This window comes from Brachyistius frenatus, unplaced genomic scaffold (assembly GCF_029030835.1).
Source record: "Brachyistius frenatus isolate BFR_SWC_R1_liver_20210118 unplaced genomic scaffold, ASM2903083v1 Contig_141, whole genome shotgun sequence".
Lineage (NCBI taxonomy): Eukaryota > Metazoa > Chordata > Actinopteri > Embiotocidae > Brachyistius > Brachyistius frenatus.
This window is the reverse complement of record NW_027210740.1, coordinates 522,501-543,626: the sequence shown is the minus strand read 5'-3', so window position 1 is coordinate 543,626 and position 21,126 is coordinate 522,501. Positions and strand designations below refer to the sequence as shown.

The window sequence follows — 21,126 nt, the reverse complement described above, 5'->3', positions numbered from 1 at the left end:
AGATAAATATTAAACAGCTACTTGAACAAAATCCAATTAAATGTCCCATCTCAATTGCTACAAGGACAGAATTTTGGCATGAAACAGATTTCCAGAGAGTGTATTTATTCAAGGACACTCTGATGAGACACGGCGGCGGTTAACAGGTTCATTGGTTCCAACCTGTGATCTATTCATTAATGGACAGCCGGTCTGACCACTAGGCCGTGCTGCGACATTACAGACAAAACCGGTAAGGCCGGGATTTACCACAAAGGACCCCGGATATTAATCTGCAGACATTTGGAGTGGCTGTTACCGTCTTTGGGTCAACGTGATTTACACAGAAAAACACACTCACGCACAGAATCAGCTTTTCCATCACCTCTGAGCACATGACATTGACTCGCATCCATTTCCTGGAGACCTAACCTAATCCTAGCTACCGCCTGCCTAACCAAAACTCTTACCCTAACCTTAATCTAACCTTACCAAATTTTAAAATGTAATGATTTATATCGTGGGAACTTCATTTCATCAGTCCTCCCAGTGTAAGAGAAGTACCCACACATGTATACGACGAAAAAAACAATGAACTTACACACCGAACCGACAACCTACAGCCACACGCTGAAAGCAACCTGCACACACAACAGCACACTACCTGAAACATTGCTGCAGTCATAATTTATAGGCTCATCTCCAGATTTGTGTACCACAACAGATTGCAGTTTATAACAAGCTCGTTCCAAACCAATCTTTATCTGCCTAATCAGTTTTCTATCAGCTAACGATGGCAAACCAAAACGGGTCAGTGAAGTAATTAGAGAAGCTGTAATAGCTGCGCTTCTCCATTGACAATACAAACTTTACTCACAATCTACAAAAGCTGGGAAAGAAAACAAAAAACACAGACAACTACACAGGAGAAATGAGTTCCGGCACTGAAGTGCAAACTCATTCATTATGTCTTGTAATTGTCCGAAGGAAGAACTCGGCCAATGAATTAGTGACATTTGAGAGTATTCGATCATTTTGGAATCCTCAGGCAGGATTTCACCCTCAGAGTTTTGAAACTTTTGAAACTCTTCACTGTCAAACCCAGAAGATAAATGACTAAATGTCTCTGTTTGTATTGGTTAAAAACCCAGCGAGTGGGAAATGTACCAATTCACCTCGCTGAAGTGTCCTCGATTAAGATACTGGGTGCATTGGTAGGATGACCTTTCAATCCAAGAGGCCGATCTTTTAATCGTAAAGCTTTGTTCCATTAACGTTGTGTAAAACATTACAAACATTTTGCTTCTCAAATGTCTGAACGGAAAGTTACATTTTTCACATTTTTACCACACTACTAACATTGCTCAGAATCACTTTAGTAATAAAAAGTTCTTACCAATTTCATGGTCAGTAAGTAGTTGTGATTTCCTGTTTAAATTTGGTAAAAGCCAAAGAAAATTGAAGCTTCCTCTAATAATTAATCAAGCTCATAGACTTAAAAGGAAATTTTACCCATGCTTTAAACCCAAAAGGCCGTGTATGAGTGCAGTTGAGCGCATTAGAAGATTGTTAAAACAAGCTACTTACTATAAATGTAAGATCAGTCTAATGGGCTAATTAGACGATGGCACCACGGATAAGCCATCTTAACGGCCATCCGAGACAGGAAACAAGACACCGTTTCTTTTGTTGGTGTGTGTTTGTGTATGTGTGTGTGCTAAACAAAGTTTTTTTGGGGGTACTACTTGTAAAAATTGCCACAAATAATGTTTGTTTACCAATTAATATGTACATTTCTCTCACTGTAACTACTCTTGCTCATAGTTTCTTTAAACATACTTGGCGGAGGTTGTTCCAAGCGCCGTGGAGAATTTTGCGGCTATACTTCGGTGGATTTAGACGGTCTTCTGACTTTTTTTTAAATTTTTTTTAATGTAATCCCACTATGGGACTCCGCCGTTGTTTTGTCTGAAGACAGATTTTTTTTTTTTATGACTTTGGCTGAATATATTTAAATACAAATGTAAACATCTGTTTATACGTCTGCTGCAGAATGTGAAAAGTTACATGAGGCGCATAAAGGATGGAGCTTACAAGTTAGCTTATCTGCAAATCTGACCGTACTCATTGGTGATTTTTTTTTTTCTGAGTGTTTTTGCATTGCAAATGTTTGCGTACGAGTTTGTGAGTTTGGAGACTTTGCAGACTTTAGACCCCCCCATCCCCCGGGGGCAGTTTATGGTCTGAAGAGTCTCCATTTCTACTTAAAAAGACCGAAGCCTGTACGGAGTAATCTCCCCGGTCCTGGATAAGACTGTGGCAGACTGACATTTGGCAGCCAAGAAAGCTGCAGTGGAGGGGGGGGGGGGTGCTGCTATAACTGACGTATAACCCAATCCTCAGGTCAGCAAAGCAGGCTGTATGCTTTCACACAGCCCGCATACTGTCCGGGGAAAATAAGAACTTAACTACGTCTGACTGAGGCTGATGCAAATGGACTGAGGGGTTCCACTGGCTGCATTTTCCATTTTACTATGTAAAAAATAAAAAATAAAAAAAATAAAAAAAATACACCTCATCATGCAGCAATCAGGATGAAGAAGAAAATACAACAATAAAAGGAAACGATGAACAGGTGATTTGGTTTTCAGCAGCGGGGGAGTGCACAAACTTTGAATTGCTTTTCTTTATATTAATATACACACGCACACACTACAATAAGGTTAAACAGATCTCTTTACCCACAGACTGATGGTAGTTTCAACACTGTACAAACCCGTCTCCAATAAGAGTTGGGACGCTGTGTAAAACGTTAATAAAAAGAGAATGCAATGATTTGCAAATCACATATTTACAAAGACAAAATATAAAATGTTGAAACCGAGGAATGTTATTGTTTTATGAAAAACGTGCTTATTTAGAATTTTTGAACCACTGTTTTGTTTTTACAACACTGTAAAACGTTTACAATTTCTCTGTTTCAACATTTGATGTTGTCTTTGGTCTATTTTCACTTAAATATGGGTTTACGTGATTTGCAAATCATTGTTTTTATTTACATTTTTTACACAACGTCTCAACTTTTTTGGGAAACGGGGTTGTAGGGAGAGGACACTGCAGCGGACGGAATCTGATAAGGATCCTGTTTTCTGAGTTAAACTCCTCTGGAGAACAAATGTGAACTATTCTGTAATTGAGTATGTTCAATCAGATAAAATGATGTACCTATAAAAAGAAAAGCACACACTGTAATTCCTCCCATTACAGAGACATATTCACTCCTCACTGAGCTAGTGAGTGAATAACGCAACCAGTCTGAGAACAGCAATACACTGAAGCACTCTTTGCTGCAATGAAAAAAATTCTGAAAAAAAAGAAAAGAATCAAACCACATTTAGTAAATCATATTTACGCTCAGAGTTTTAGAGAGAAACAGGCCAAAAAAAAAAGCAGCCAACCAAATCCCCTGTCGCCAACCAAATCCCCCATCGCCAACCATCACCACAAACCGCTTAATCCAGCAGTTTTACAGTTGGATATGAAGGAAATAATCTTTCAGATAATCTGGCTAATGCTCAGTTGGACCCCCTTTTAACAGATTGCTATTTTCCACTTGGACAAACAGAGGGAGGTAGATTCAAAAGAAAGAAAAAGACAGAGATTCCACCAGTCAATTATCATTTTAATTAACTTTACAGCTTTACTAAGTATTATATTGTATTATAGTCATAGATACCCGTTTTCTTTTTCTTTTTTTTAAGGTTGTCAGCTAAATCTTAACAATCCTAAAATGCATTTCCAACGTTGTTTCTTCTCCTTAGAATCCAAGGTCAAGTTAAAAACCCTTAAAATATATATTTTTTGGGGGAACTGCAAAGGGAGGGAAATTTTAGAGGAATAAAGTATAGAATTGATGGCGAGGTGCTGAGAGACAGATTGGGAGGACGAGAGCAGGAAGGGGTTATTTGAATTATAACTTTGTTTACATCGTTAAGTTGATGATGGTGTCTCGCCGGCCGCCCTTGGTCATGACAAATGCCAGATTTGCCACATCATCCATCTGATTTATTCCCTCTTCATCCCCTCCCCACCCTCTCTTCCCTTATATCCACACGCCTTTGAAATTATTCTTTCCTCCATCATTTTCAATCTCTCTTTTTTTTTGCATCTATTCTAGACCTTGCTAAAAAACCTCCCATGGACGTCAAAGACTGGTAATGATGCGGTATGAAAAGAGTGATGAACGAGCCGAATGTGGGGAAAAAAAGAGTGACGGGACGAAAAAAAAAAAAGGAATAGAGTTGATTTCCAAATATGGACGAACAAGCCGGATGTGTCGGTGATAGCCGGGAGTAACCAACGAATGGGGGTAAAGAGAAAAAAAAGGCATCAAATGACAGATGGGGGGTGGGCAGAAAGAAATAAAAGATCAGTTCTGTATGCATGGAGGAAGAACACTTGTACACCTCCGGGGATGCTCTCTCAGCACGGGGCGAGGCTTCGACCCTCATTAATCAGGACCGGTCAAGGGTTGGCATGTTAGCTATCGCACGCTGTGAGAGGCCATTGTAGATGGCACAGCTGGCACACAATGTGACAAGGCCGAAACGGAGAGGCATGTTGCGGCCAGACGTGAACTCCCCCCCTCACTGCGATGGACCAGAGGAGTGGTCCTCGATGATGAAAAGGACAGAAGCGACATCTGGCCGATGGCTTTTCGGATTGTCCCTACAAGAAAAACAAAGTACAAATAGCACTTGACTGCCATAAGTAAAGACGCGGCCCGCCGGCTGCAACTATCGACGCAACTATCGCAATACCTTCCAAAGCCTGCAGTGATGGCTGATGTTGAAGCGTTTTGACTGAGTCGTATTTACCGTGTACACGAGAAGAGTCCGTATGAACGGCGCCCTCTTGTGGTATTGTCCAACTCCAACTTTTCTATAAGCCTCGGGTTCACGTGTCGTGGCGTGTTTGCTGACGTTAGCGGAAACGTCAAGAGGCCACGGAAGTTGTTTTTTCGTTGGATGTTAAGCTAATATGTTGTAATTTTAGTCACGCAGTCCTCGTAACTTGGGTAATAGCCTACGTGTAAGGAAAATGTTGATCTTCTGAACGGCCTCATCTTTTTCCCTCTGTGTCTTTGCATTTCCTGCATTTTCGTAACCTGCCCGTTAGCTCGCTTAAATCATTAGCCTCTGTGGCTTCTAGACGCCGCCCATGTCGGCAACGGTGTATTTTTACGTCCTAACCGCTTGAACGCCAAGCATACGGTGAAAACACGCGGCTTCCCACGTCGTAACCACGAGCTCACGAGTTCCATTTAAATGCGGCGTCGGTGTGTTACGGACACACCCGTCACCGTAGAAAACTATCATCTAATATATGATAACAGCAACGTTTAAGCGTGTAATAACCAAGCCCTTTTTTTTTAGCGCTTAACTTTTCGAGGCTGAACTGTCGGCGATCATCTGCACAACGTTGGCTAACGAGCATATGCGCCAACAGTTAGTTACTCCCCGCCGATTTGACCCGAGGTAGAGATAAAGTTGTTTTGCCTGTCTTTGAAAGTACTTAAGGGCCTATCGGATGTTTTGTCAGGCAGCTATCTAGTTCAGGGGCGGGAGCCTGGTGAGGCATTGTGTTTTGGGATGCCTTCCTGAATCTGATGAATGAGCAGCAGAAATGGAGCCATTAATCCAAAGACTTTAGGGAGCTGTTCCAGGGAGAAGAGCGAAGGAGAGGAAGAGGAGGATGTGGAAATCAATCTTGCTGCCTCCCCATACGCTCCCTCGTCCTCCTCTACGTTGCTCTCGTGGTTTTGTCTTATTCCTTTAACGTCGTCATTTTTTGTTCTTTTTTTTTTTTTTTTGACATGTTTTTCTTTGCTACCATTAATTGTTTATTTCTTATTTTGTCTCGGTCGATCTTTTTCCCACTAATTTATTTTTCATACTTTGCATTTTTGTGCTTCTGCAGTCGGTTTAAATCGATAGAATCTACATTGCCATTGGACAAATTAGGAGGTGTGGAATCGTCCGATGTGAACATAATTCCCAGGATACAGGGATATGTATTGTTTTAAGCTTGTCAAGGATTGCATACTTGTTGCTGTTGTTGCTAATTAGTCCTTATCGATCTTCCTACATCATCTCAAGGCAAAAAAAAAGTGGGAGTTCATTGCAAAAAACAACAACTGGAGGGTGGAACAGCCCAATAGGGAGTGAAAAAAAACAAAACATAATACAGGGATACACTCTACCTCCAGCTAAAAATGTGCAGGTCCTCTTCAATAAAGCCTTGTTTGCCTTGCACACATGAACTCAGTGATTCATGGTGGTATTTGCAAGTGTGAGTTTAAAAAGGAATGCCACTGGTTTCCTTTTCTCTTTCTTTCTCCTGTGGCCTCTCGTGCCTCTGCTGCTCTTTCCCTCTCACTTGAGTTCTGTTTTTAATTCTCTTTTCTGTGTTCACAAAGACCTGAAAGGCAAAATAAAAAAAATAAAAGAGAGACTAAAAGAAGAGTCAGTGTCAGAATAAAAACACAGAAGGCTTCCCTCTGGGAGAACCATGGACAGGACAAGTCTCCGTTCAGGGCTGTGTGTGTGCGTGTGTGTGTCTGCGTGTGTGCGTGTGTGTGTGTGTGTGTGTGTGTGTGTGTGTGTGTGTGTGTGTGTGTGTGTGTGTGTGTGTGTGTGTGTGTGTGTGTGTGTGTCTGTATTTTTTATCTCAGTGTGGGTGTGTGGAGGGAAATTACATATTACTAAAACTACAATTGCCAAAGGCTAGAAATACAATTAATACGAGATCATAACCAGCTACTTTCACGGGGCGCACACACACACACACACACACACACACACACACACACACACACACACACACACACACACACACACAGAGACACACACACACACACACAAATACCTGAGGCTCATAGCTTATACAGCATTAGCTGTGTGACCGTTGATATGTTGCAGAGGCTGCACTTTTAATCTGCATCCTCACACCAAAGAAATAACAGCCTAACCTCTACCTAAACACACACACACACACACACACACACACACACACACACACACACACACACACACACACACACACACACACACACACACACACACACACACACACTAGCAAGCCCTCCTGTGAAGATGACCCTCAGAGGCAAGCAAGAAAGATCAGACGAAAACCCTCAGAGAGGCTTTTCCTCCTCTTCGGATTTGACGTGTGTGTGTGTGTGTGTGTGTGTGTGTGTGTGTGTGTGTGTGTGTGTGTGTGTGTGTGTGTGTGTGTGTGTGTGTGTGTGTGTGTGTGTGTGTGTGTGTGTGTGTGTGTGTGTGTTTGTGTGAAGGGTTTTTACTGCACCGTCCAAACTGAAGTACCTATTATCCTTTTCATATAAATAACAGATTTGACCCATCATATGGAAACACACTTGTACACACACACACTTCAGTACTTTTTTTCTCCGATTCACCTCATTAATACAAATAAAAAGTGAAGTAGATAATGTTTCATCACTGAAATGCCTCAGTAGCATCATTATGGAATTATCAGCCTCTTAATCATGACAGCTTTAAGAATGTCATCAAATTGGCTCATTGCCTCCACACACACACACACACACGTTTCTCAATAGTGTTACAAATGCCTTACTCTACACATGTACAGTCAGCTGGAACAGCTACATACAGAGGAACACAAATGTAAAGATACAAAAACACACACACCCGACTCATCCCCGACACACACTCACACACCGAACCCGCCAGCAGACAAGGCGACACCCCGGAGCTCCGTGCCTTGGATAAATTAGATTAAATCGACTAGCAGCAGATGCCTTTTAGTGGATTTTAATTACGCCTCGCTGCATGTAACCAACCACGGAGAGCTAAACCGTAACTCATAACTTCCGACTTAAGGACGTTAAAAGTTTACAGAGCTCCTGTAAACTTTGAAACGCCACTAAATCTCATTTAAGATCAAGATTTTAAAGATATAAAGACATCACGCTTATTATTGTCAAGTAACTTTAGTGGCACAATAAATTACAAGAAATTGGGTGTATAGAATCACATGAAGTTCATTTTGGTCAGATTCTCCTTTTACTTGCTTGTTAAAAATACATTTTCTTTGTTTTCATCACGGCATTGTTCAGACTGCAGGCAAATCAGATGGGTTTTTTTCTCAAATCAGATCATTAAGACAGACTGTCCACTTTGTTATTTGTAAATTAACAGATCGGATGCATGGGTCGCCGTGGTAACGACATACGGGCAGCCACGCCGTTGTCCACTACAGCACGGAAATCTACATTTTCTCATAGCGCTCTGCTAGCGGTAGCATCGACTCCGCTCGCTTTGTCTTTCTAAAAATGACGTCGTCACCGTGTTGTCGTGTTGCAAGTGACACGAAAAGCACCTCCAAATGGAGTTTGGATCCGGGAAGCAAAAATTTGCATTTAATGTTCTTGCTGTTCAGACTTTCAAAAATTCGATCTGGATACATAAATCAGATTTGGGTTGACAGTCTGAATAAAGCCCAAATTCTCTTCTACGTGTTTCTGATACATCACCTGACAAGCAAAGATGATTAATACAGAAATGTTGAAGATTTCCACCAAAGAACCAACGAGGGCCAGTGCCTCGTTCTGCCGAGTATCTTCTCACCTTACTTGACACTGAGCAAGGCGAGATTTTAAGTTACAGAAATCCTGACCCCTGTAGCTTTTTTTGTTTAAAGTGAGGTTGATTAAGAACACACAACCTCAGCGATCTCCGCTGGGGTCCAAAAAAGAAAAAAAGCATCACATCGTACTACAGCCGTGTAATGATTTGTAATACCGCGGCATCTTCCGCGGTTAGGGCCGTAATCCCTCAGCAGGACAGGTGCACGATGAATGTTTACTGTGATATCAAAAGCCGCAAGAAGAGGCGCGCTCAGAGCCAAAACTACGCGGTGATGTAATTCAAAATGGAGTGGAAAGGAAATCTATTTCCAATCCCGCTTTATTAATACCATCGCTGCCTGTGGGCAAAGGGAAGGGACAATGGAGTTGTACCAATTTGCAGGATGAGGGGGACCAGAGTGGGGGAGAGGGGGGCGGGGAGGTTAGAAACAGAGCAAAAATAAGAAGAAAAAAAAAAAAAAAGAGAGAGGAAGGAAAAACTGTGGAAAGACGAGACGCAATACGAAGATCAACGATCTAAGAAACGTGAAAAGTACAAAATAAATAGAGACGTAAGGTCAAAAATGGAAGTTTATCAAAGACTAGACACAAAAAAAGAAGAAAAGACATAGATATAGTGACGGAATGGAATCAGAGAGCCAGAAGGAGACGAGAGAAAGATTTAAAGCAGCGACATAATGAGCCAATTGATGGTGAGGGCCGAAGGGTTAAGCACCTGAAGCCAGCCAGTAATTGGCTGAGAATGACAGGAGTGACGGGGCGGAGAGATACAGGCTGCGACCTGGAAGGAGAGAGATGGAAACGGAGAGATGGAGGGAGGGAGGGAGGGAGGGAGGGAGGTGCCGCATGTATTCATCTTCAGATATAAAATTCAAAAAAAAAAAGGATGGCTGAATGGGGGGGCGCTCGAGGGCCCCCGAACAGAAGCACGAATACAGCTGCTCGTTACAATAATGTCACTAAGCCAATTATATACCGAACAGTCAGATTAAATTAGAAAAGAAAATGTCTTTTTTTTTTTTCTTTTTTTTACTTCGAGTCCTCAAGATAGTTTCGAGGAGCCTTGTGACAAAACCTCCGGTGGGTCTCGTGTTTTAACTTATCTTTTTTTTTTTTTCTTGATCACTAAAGCAGGATCCACTTGAAGGGGCTTTTTAGAGCTGTGCTATAAAGGAGTGGATGGGGGAGCTAGATTCAATCCTGTTGAACAGCGTTTGAAATTTTGTCTGTTGTTATTTTTTTTTTCTTTTACAAAGACCAACAATGATCCGCGTCCCCCTGTTGATATTTTGTTCTGGTTTGCTCTGCTGCAGCTTTACTTTCCACTGTGCCGTCAGGAACAAGTTCTAGTCATAAGAATGACAATAATGAGTCGACTTTGTCACCAAACCGACACTAGTTCTTTACTAAGAGCCGAACCAAACCATGCTCCTTCAGTTTTTATAATAAAATCTCAAAATCATTGAAGGGGTAAAACTAAAACGAGTGCGATATGCTTCCTCGACCATTTTGTAGCCCGATCTAAAAAGGACAAAGGTTTAATTAACGGTCAAATAGTATAAATGTCCTTTCTCGGTGAAAAAAAACAAACAAAGGAAGGCAAGATTAGACAGCCCTATTTCAATTATCATTGAAACACGTGTTCAAGTAACAGCAACGGGACCAATTCAGCATTGGCTTCAAGACTGCAAATTGGAGGCGCAATTACAAGGATCAAAGAAGGATTTACTCTTAACTTGAAATCTAATGTGTGACTTCTGGCTGTGGTAATATTTAAGGCAGGTTTAAACACAGGCTTAAGAACAGCTATGTTACTAAAAATCCAAGACAATATAGAGAAACATCCAATTGTCTAATTACAGAACAAGACCTCTGAGGCGTCTGAGGAAAAAAAACATTCAGCGCAAACGCTCTGAACTGCGTCACGACGGCACTTTGGTCAATGCGGTCGTGATTCCACACCAACACCGCTCACCGAAATTTTTGCTTACCGCGACTTCTTCCCGTTCTCCAAAATCTGATGTCAAATTCGCTCGAGTTTCCGGCACGTGGATAAATCGCAGACTAGCAGTAGCCGAGTGTTATGTCAAATCTCAGAAAACGTGAATTACAACATTTTAAAAGGTTATTTAGGAATTTTCGCCCAAATGACGGCAAAAAGAAAACCCATACAAACCCTTTGACAGTTCTCTTCTCAGTTTCTCACACGTGAGGTCGGAGCTTCTTGAGTTGTTATGATAGTAATTTGCTCTAAAGCACTACCTGAATTATTATGGCACCTTTTTGCGAGGACTAAGCATTTACAACGTAGCATTGTGCTGGAATCTCTCAAGTCAAGATGGCCATTGTAACGACGTCTGCTACGCCACATTAAAAAGACACTTCAGATCATTAACATAAACTGTGGCAGCTCGCACACCATAAATTCCGCTCACACTTAAATCTGAATTATCACGAAAACAATAACGTGGCTGGCTTTTCATGCGGCAGCCACCTTTTGATTCTTGCACATAGAAAAAAGCATAACCTCGACAGCTCCCTTTGACAGAACTGAAGTGTTGGTCTTCAAATGTTTGGCTATAACTAAGCAGAAAAAAAAAAAAAAAAAAAAAGAGACGAAAACCCTTTCTGAACTTTAAAGCCACTGTGGCTGTTTTTTTTAATTTTTTTCTCCATTTAATGAGTTATTTCGTTTCTTTATCCGTCTGCAGATCGAAGGGACAACAGAAGAGGACATGTTTGGCTTTATGCTGAGACACCTCTTTCCAAATGTCACAACACCGGCGGCGCATCGAGCGAGAATCTTACCATGCACCCGCTGTGTCTTTGTGAGCGTCGCTGTGTTCGTGAAGTTCTTGTTAGCAGCGTGTGTGTGTGTGTGTGTGTGTGTGTGTGTGTGTGTGTGTGTGTGTGTGTGTGTGTGTGTGTGTGTGTGTGTGTGTGTGTGTGTGTGTGTGTGTGTGTGTGCGTGTGTGCGTACATGGATGCATACCTGTGTAAATGTATGTGCATTGAAAACCAAGGCACGACGAGACCATTACAGTGTTTGCGCATTTACATTTGTCTTTGTCTATGTTTGTAGATGAGAGTGCTAAGTGTCATTGATTTTTGTTTTGTCCACCGGTTTAATGGGGGAGTATCGACAGGCCTCCCCATGACCCGGCTCTTCTTCTATTGAAAACACAGGCGGGAGAATGGGAGTTATTGAACCCTGCTTTTTCTTCAAGAAAAATAGTTGCTCAAAGTTTGGGAGGGAGAATAAAAGTAGTGATTCCATAATTAGCGATCGAATGCTCACTTGCGAATATGAAATCCCAGCAGCTTCCTTCCCCGTGTTCAAAGCTAATGTTTTATTTTCCCAATGACCTGTGATTAGCAATCACTCGTTTGAAAGATGCGGATCTCTTGTGAAACTGATTTTTTTTTTTTTTTTTTCCCTCAGTGAAGCTGTAGTGCTGGTGTTGTTTTTAGTGATGGGTTAAAGGTTGTCGTAATAGTTTCGAAATTAAGCCGCAGTCTACGCCCAGTAGGATACAACTACTGGAAAAGATTCTCTACGGAGAGGGGCGGGACTCGTAAATTAGACGTCGTACCTGTTAAACCGATGAAAACAATGTAATTTAAGGACTTCCTGGAATTTCCCAAAGCAGAATAGATGGTAGAGCCTTTCCTGTCAAACCATCTCCCAGATTTGGTACTTGAGGCCAACAACCTTTCAACTTTTTAAGATCTGACCACTGAACCATCCCCTAGATATTGACCACAAACCTTTCCTATAAACCTCACAGAAGAGCCGAATCTCAGGCAGGATTGTGGATGTTGAACCTTGATCTCTGGTGTCACTTGATGTAGGACTGCCATCCGCCTCAACCATGAATCCATGGGATTCCAGTGCAGTTAAACAAAAACAAAAAAAAACATAGGAACTCATTCATTAAATACAAATAAATGTCTTTAAAAAGCGATTGTATTCTGGACGCAAATCAGGAATTAACCCCCTCAGGTAGGGTTTGTGGTTACATTATTTTCGAATGTAATTCCACGCATTTTATTTGTTGAATCCAAAGCTGATATGACTTGGTATCAGATGATAATATAGGGTAAAAAGTAAAAAGGACAACAAGAAAAAACTCTTTGCAAACCCTTCCATGTACTCATTATTCTGACATACATTAATCATAACCTTGAGAAAGGTCTCGTAGATAAACTCTCAGTCGGATTTACTCTTAAGCAACTTTGAAGCAGTCTACGCAAATTTTGAACTCCTTCGTCAAGGGCTGATGAATGAATACGGCATGTTTGTATTATTGAATGCCTTCGTGAGGCAGCGAGGAAGCTTTAATAAAAAGAAGCCTGACAAAGCTCTCATCAGCATGGCTTTTATCCCGACGGGCCCCCGTCCATGGCCACGCAGCAGAAAGGAAGAAGGACAGACTCAATTTATCATTCACAAATCTGAAATGGGAAGACAAAAAAAAAAAAAAAAAAAGGAGATAGAGTTTTGGGCAGGCAAAGAACTCATTCGGCAGATTTTAAAATTACACGCTCATTTCTTTCAGTTCGTTGAGAGAAAGGTGGTTTTACTGGCGAGGAATAAAGAAGCACTCATCGCCAAAGCAAACACAATATGAGCAGGAGCAGATAGCAAGCGATGGCAATGAGGCAGTAATAATGTCAATCTTTTCCCTGCACCGCACACATTATCATTCCTCTCTTTGCGTCTTTTATTTCCATCTCAAGCTCTATCTACCCCCCCTCCTATTTGTATTCCCTCCATCCGCCTCTTTTTCTCACTGATTTCCTGGCAGAATTTGTTTATCCTTCATGTTTTCAAAATTTTACTCTCCATCCTTTTTTTTTTTTACCCTTTCTGTTTTCTTTGTTTTTCTTTCCTCTCGTCATCATTCTTTTTTCTCTAATTTACATGCGCCTCTACTGCCTTCCTCCCTCCCCCCTCCAGCTCTCATCAGTTAGAAAACTGGACAAAGAACAGAGAGGTCACTGAAGTCTGCTGGCTTTCGCTTAATGAGCTCAACATATACGACCTAAACCTACGCTCAATGAGACGATACGCATTTGTGGATGTGAGGATGTGTACAGCGCACTTGTATGTGTACACACACACACACGCACACACACACACACACACACACACACACACACACACACACACACACACACACACACACACACACACACACACACACACACACACACACACACACACACACACACACAAACCCAAACAATCTGTCCTCTATTGGCTCTTGTTATCTGCTCTGGTGAGTGAGCGCCATTCACTTCCACTTCATTGGTAAAAGAGAGAGTATGCGAGTGTGTGTGTGTGTGTGTGTGTGTGTGTGTGTGTGTGTGTGTGTGTGTGTGTGTGTGTGTGTGTGTGTGTGTGTGTGTGTGTGTGTGTGTGTGTGTGTGTGTGTGTGTGTGTGTGTCTGAGTGTGTGTGTGTGTATCTAGCAAGCTACAAGCTCATAGTAATTAGAAAGACAGACAGAGCCAGTCAAGCATGGAGCACACTGCTAATGTTGGCCAGATTACCTCAGCGAGATAGGTGTGTGTGTGTGTGTGTGTGTGTGTGTGTGTGTGTGTGTGTGTGTGTGTGTGTGTGTGTGTGTGTGTGTGTGTGTGTGTGTGTGTGTGTGTGTGTGTGTGTGTGTGTGTGTGTGTGTGTGTGTGTGTGTGTGTGTGGCATTTAACTAATGTTGCATTGATCAGTCACCTACCTAGCGATGTGTGTGTATTGGTTGGTATGTGTATGTGTGTGTGTGTGTGTGTGTGTGTGTGTGTGTGTGTGTGTGTGTGTGTGTGTGTGTGTGTGTGTGTGTGTGTGTGTGTGTGTGTGTGTGTGTGTGTGTGTGTGTGTGTGTGTGTGTGTGTGTGTGTTCACCTTGACCAATCCATTACTTGACTGCTGGTTTGATTCTTGCCACAGACCCGTGTTGCATGCCATACACACCCTCTTGCTACTTGTTTCCTGCCTCTTCACTTGACTATCCAATAAAAAAAAACAAAAAAAGGCCAGCTCAAACCAGCTCAAACTGCAAAACTGCTGACCGAGGCATAATTTTGTGGCTTTCAGTGGCCGAGAGCGCACATAAACAGACCTATCCAAAGTCCCAGAGACAGGTAAGGTGGCTGTCCTTCGTATTTCATCCCACTTACATTAATAAATAAGACATGATTTCTTTGTTTTTAATGTAATCCTCTGATTTCAGTTAATCGTATAAAAAAATGATGCCGATACCCGTCGTATTGAATTAGATGTGAATCAGGGAGTTGATGCGCAGCCATAAAAGAATGAAAAAGGCAATAGGGTTAACTACAAATGAATTGCAATTAAATTTTAATATAAAGGGGTAACAATATAAAAAGCCTTTTCATCTACTCATCGGGTTTAGTAGCCAGCCATGGAAAGGCCCCCGATGCAAGTCATTTATTAACAGCGAGACACCATTGACATGTAGAGCTCATTGGTCTTCATTAGTGCTGTTAATAAATGAATTGCATCGGGAGCTATGAGTGTGTTTGACTTACTTATGCTCACTCCTCAGCATTGTTCACAGCACCTCATTTCCATATATTGGATAATTATTGAAGAAATATCAATCAATATCCACATTTCCAAAGCCTCCCGTGATATGTCGTCCTCTAACGCTTCAAAAACCCTCGACGCTCACAGCGGAGACTGTTGAGACAAAAAAGTCGCCCTCATCAACAAGTACTCTCAGTGCTGGCCCACGGGTACAGCGGAATAAAATATGTCGACACTTAAATGCTACACTTGTATGTAGTTTTTGGTACACCTCATACAAAAAAGAAATGATCTGCTCAAATAGCTGGAGAAGTTTCTTACACAAGATGTCTTTACAAATTTGTGACATTGACAGATTTTGATGAGGTTAAGGCCGCATCGGAAAAATATGTTTTTCACGGCTGAAGAGGCGAAAATATTATTACATGATGTAGGATTGGAATTTTTCTTTATTTGAAGTAAGGGCCAACAGGCCAAACCACTTGACACACTCAGAAATTTTGAAGGAGCTCAATACAGTTTAATTTTTCTCTTTCTCCCCAATCTTTTATCCTTTTCCTATTTACTAGATTTTATTCTCCTTGATCACCTCGTTCCTTCTACCATTTAATATTTCTTCACACCGCTCTCTTCGGTCCAAGAAAAAGCAAAGCTTGCGCACACACACAACAGAGAAGTGGAACTGTGAGTGAAGTGGAACTGTGAGTGAAGTGCTGGAAAGAGGAGGACAGAACGAAGGAAGAACTGCCTCAAATCAACTCATACAGAGTCACAAGAAGCCAGAAAAGCATCAGTAATCAGCATGAATTGACTTCAAACTCACACACAAACACACGCAAACAACAAACACTCCACTATGAAGATATGTTGGTTTGTTGTTACCGCGGTTTCTGATGGGATGTGGAAGCGGTAGAAAGCAATCAGCCCTTCTGTCAAATAACTCAAAGGCATACAAATACTGTGGAGTTTGTGAATGTTTGTAACTTGGATTGTTGTTCGGTATCCAAGCCTCGGCAAAAAAAGAAAAAGAAAAAAGGGGGATGTTTGTGTGTCTCTTCTTTTACTGATGAAAACTGCCATGCAGCAATGACTGCTCTCACTAGGGGTCAGACAGCATGAATTCATCGCCTGCCACCTCCACCTCAACGTGGGTGTGTAATTGCGTGTGTGTGTGTGTGTGTGTGTGTGTGTGTGTGTGCTGGCAAACCCCCTTGTGTGCACATTTATTAGCCCAGAGATTGAAGCAGTGGGTGTTCGAGTGGCGAGAGAAAAAGGGAAACGAGCGCGCGCAGCCGGATCATTTTTCTCTATTATTTTTGATGTGTTTCTAACAGTTTATCGCATTATGCCGCGAAACCACTTCGGCAATATTGTTAATTTGTTGGACGTTCACACCGATAAATCACACTGAAAGTAAACTTATTGGCGAGAGACAGAGAGAAAGAGAAAGGCAGAGTGAAAGCCGAGATAAACAGATAGATTTGGAAACAAAGTGATTTGCAAATCTTAATTCATATCAATGTTGTAGATATAGAAAAACCACCTGTCGGTACAAACATTTTGAAACAGCCCAACAGCGCCAACTACAGCCTCCAAAATTACCATGAAGTGAAGTCATCACCTTTGAGCCTCAACAAAAACTACTGCGTGGGTAAAATACTTAAGATAACTATAAATATTAAAAGGATATGACTCTGTATAAACTTCTGTTTTAGTTTCAGAGTATTGATTTTGCATATAACTTGTGCCTCCAGCTGTGCAGAGAGTAAAAAGAGCTTACGGTCTATTTTTTTTTCCTTTTTCTGTTATTTTCTTTGATTCTGTTTGACAACCCACCTGGACCCCCTGCTGGGACTCCACAGCGTGACCCCGGGCCGCGGCTTAAATACACCGCTGCGATAGATAGAGGTTTAAAGATAGCTGTCTGCATCGTATAGACTGCTTGGTATGTGGGAACGGCAAAATTAAAGCAGCTTGAAATTTCCAATAATACTTTAACCCCTTTACCCAAGCTGATGGACTTCAGATTTCCTTTCTTTTTTCATTACATTTTTAGGCCTGAGAGGGAAGTTATAACCGGAAATTAAAAAAATAAAACCGCTACCTTACAGTCGTCCGTACATAGCCGAGAGTTTGCTTACTCGTGGTGGCTAACTGACGTGCGGAGGCTTTTTAGAGCCAACCTCTAGTGGCACTCGGTGGTATTGCAGCTCAAAGCACTTCCTTGTCAGCCTCATTTTAGAGACCTGGAAGCTACGAACACTTTTATATACAGTTTATGTCCCCAGCCTCGTCCCGTATCAGCAAAAAGGCAAATGTCGTGAATCTGAATCGACTCATACTAGGGAAAGAGTATGGTTTTGATAACATAAAAAAGGTGACGCTAACTTGTAGCAGAAGACGGTAAAAACTGGCTTCGTTTACAAAAAAACACATCTTTTCCTCAAATAAAAATAAACTGTTGCCTGCAATATGGAAACTCAAGGCACCAAAAAAAAAAAAACATCAGAAAAGCTTGAAAACTGAACCACCACCAGTCTGATCCACTTAAATGTTTTCTATTTTATATCTACGCATTTAAAGACTTTTCTTAAAGCAAAGGGAATGGAAAAGGACAAATAATTAGACTCTGATGGTTGGGTTTGACCGAGCAGTTTGGTTCCTCTTGGAGATGAGTTTGAAAAGTGTCCGGCACAGCATCTTCTGTATCCCAATAATGACATCGGCATGTGCTTCCAAACCCAGAACAGAAGGGTCGAACCTGCCGAGACGGGAAGCCGGGAAAGTCGATCGCGCGTACGTGAAGTATGGCACGAAGGCCACATCTATAAACAGTTGTGATTTAACCCCGCGGACAAGCCACAGCTCCGATGAATGATTTTCGGATGTCACAGCTCTAATACACCGCATCATGTCCCCGAGTACATCACTAACCTGTCACCGAGCAGAGGGAACGTTGAGTTGTAGGTACCACCGGGTTTTTTCTGCAACTGGTGTGATTTAGTTTTTGTAAGTAAAAATATGCAGACACATACGACTTTATACTTTGAGCAACTTTTAATTAACGACTTAATACAACAGCACAAAGGTTGTACGGCTGTTTTTTCCTTCCTGCTCTCTTCTGCCTAACCTTTCCGTCACTTCCAGAATCTGTGTTTTTTTGTCTCCGCACGCTCCTCCCTCATGCCGTCTCTCACTCGTTGACACCGTCAAGTGGGCCCTCATTAAGCGCCAATCAACGAGACCGCGAACTCCCAATCGCCATAGCAACTCGTTATCACCTTGACCTGCCGCCGCGAGAATCAAATGTTCAAGCCTCTGTCTTTCTCCTGATTGTTAGCGCCATTGTTTGGTTGTGTTTTTCTCCTTCTCTGAGCCTCTCCGGTGGATATTTGTGGCGTTGCGGCGCTAATGAGAATGTAGTTCCATATCAAGACGGCTGTAATCACCTTTTTTTTTTTTTTTTTTTTAGAAGTCTCACCTCAGGTTTGGCCCACCCTTACCAATCCGTCACCGTTTCCGCTTGATTGCTATCATTAGATGTTTTCTATTAGTCGTCTTTGTTGCGATCGTTGCTCTTTGGAAAGATTGTGCAAAAAATGACTGTAAGGTGCTTCAAAGTAGTTGCCACTTCAAACTTCGGTGTTTTTATCTTTGCTTCTGCAGGTCTGCACTTTTTTTTTTGTACACACTATGGTGCAGTATGAGAATTTGTGATCAATGTCTTATAGATAAAACATAGCTGTGCTCCACTGCATAATATTTATAGGGTTTGATGATGATACCGTTTTTTTCCCCCTGAGTAGACAGCCTTGGGAGGGCGGGACAGGTCGTTAGGATCTAAGACAAATAAATAGTAGTTACTGGACTTAACTGCAGTTCTATGAGTAAGTTCGTATTTTTTCTTTCTTTCATAAATGTTGTTTCTTTCCTAAGATAATGGTAGGTGGAAGCACTGTGATTTATTATAATCCTATAATATCTGTTATATCTGGTTTGCTTTGATGGAGTGACCATAAAGTTAAAGATATGGCAACTTGATGCAAAGAAACCAAGAAAAAAATGTGATAACAAAAAGCAGATGCACACCTTTACTCTTAGGGCATAAAACCATAGTCCACCACAGTTGTTACGTGTCAAAGACAGCACATATTGTCCTTTGATCAGCCCCTCCCCCCCACCACCACCACCACCAACTCAAACACACACTCTGTCGCAACCATCTCTGCTCCTCCACCTTGAAAGCAGATTGTTTCTTTCACTTTCAGTTGACTCCAACAGTCAAAGAGCCGAAGGACCTTCTGAGGAAAAATTAAATAAAAGAATTGCAAAGATCATCCACCAAAGAGGCTTCAGAACCGCTGGGCATTCTTTGATTCACTTCAGCAGGGCGGCTGAGAAAATGCCCGACAAATGTCCACAATGACTTCTGTTGTTGTGCACTTAAAGCTAGACTGAACTCCTTTTGTAGGGAGTATGATAAAAAAAAAATGTTGTCTATTATAGTGCAAGAAAGGCAAAAACAGACATTCAACTTTTTTTAGGATTCTGGATGTGAGCAAAATGTTGAACTTCTGATTCTAACCACTGACGTGCAGCTGATCTCCGCACTCTGTAGATCCAAAGTAGATCTTAACTGACCTGTCAACATCTGTCTTTATTCAATTTAACATATTATTACATCTATAGCGAAGTCCAAAACAAATATGTTCCAACATTTACACAAGTTGTTAGATAAACTAAAACCTAAATAAAAAAAAAAACTAAAACTAAATTTAACAAAAGCCTCTCAGAATATTGATTAACTGGTTTATAGTTGTTAAAAGCACAAATTATACTCTATCTGTTGTTAGGTGAATTTTAAAAACATGTCTATTTTTTTTTTTTTTTTTTAACTCAACAAACCTAAACACTGAGTTTTATGTTTAGTTTTAGTTTATATGTCTAGCACAGAAAATAGATGCCTTAATATAATAAGTGCTCCAAAATCAAACTTTCACAAGTTACTGGGACTTCAACAACTCCTAATGTGAAAGTTACAATCAAATAGTATTTTTTGTAGCCTCGTGTTTACCAGACAGACAAATTCACAGTGTTATTATTGTATGCATCTGGGTACGTATGGGGGAATCGTTTTACAGTCGTTGCATCCTACTGGAAAAATACATTTGAAAACTATTGGAGCAGCTTTAACCAATCGTTATGCAGCAAAAAAACATACCAAGACCCTACAACCGCTGCAACAAAAACAAACAAAAAAACCACTCAATTTGACCGTTACCGCACCCAACTGCCACCGGTCGGTCCAATTGGTCCGCCCTTTCAGGATTGACGATCGGCTGAGCGAACATCAGTTGGAGCGTGTTGTGTCTACACAATAATCAGCCCGTCTTTTTACATTTGCCTCCCCAAAACGGACCTCCTGATGTCCTTTTGATTAGTATTTTTCAACCTTAGGCCTTATAAAGAAGAATATCGCTGATTGCTCCGAAACACAATGTGGAGTTTTGATCTAACTCCCACACACACACACACACACACACACACACACACACACACACACACACACACACACACACACACACACACACACACACACACACACACACACACACACACACACACACACACACACTCCTAGCCGTACACACCCAGTCTTGGAAATTAAGCGTTTGTTGGCACCGAGCGAGAGCTGATGAAAATTGGCCCACTTTTCATCACTTGTCCAATTCAGCGTGCGGTGCTGTTGACTTCTTCTGCAAAGAAAATGGAGCTTTCAGGCTCTAAATCCACTTTGTTCACCTCCGCTGCTTCGACAAGAAAACAGTAAAGGAGAGTTACAGAAAATCGAAGCTTCCCGTCTGCATCCCGGGACACTAAACGAATAAAACCACCCTCCATTCGTC

General features: G+C 41.5%; 1 protein-coding gene across 12 annotated transcripts in view; it reads right to left on the bottom strand.

Annotated features, from left to right (window-relative positions):
- Positions 1-21,126, bottom strand: part of ptprt (protein tyrosine phosphatase receptor type T) — a 308,145-nt gene that overhangs the window by 169,296 nt on the left and 117,723 nt on the right. The gene's annotated exons all lie outside the window — the stretch shown is intronic.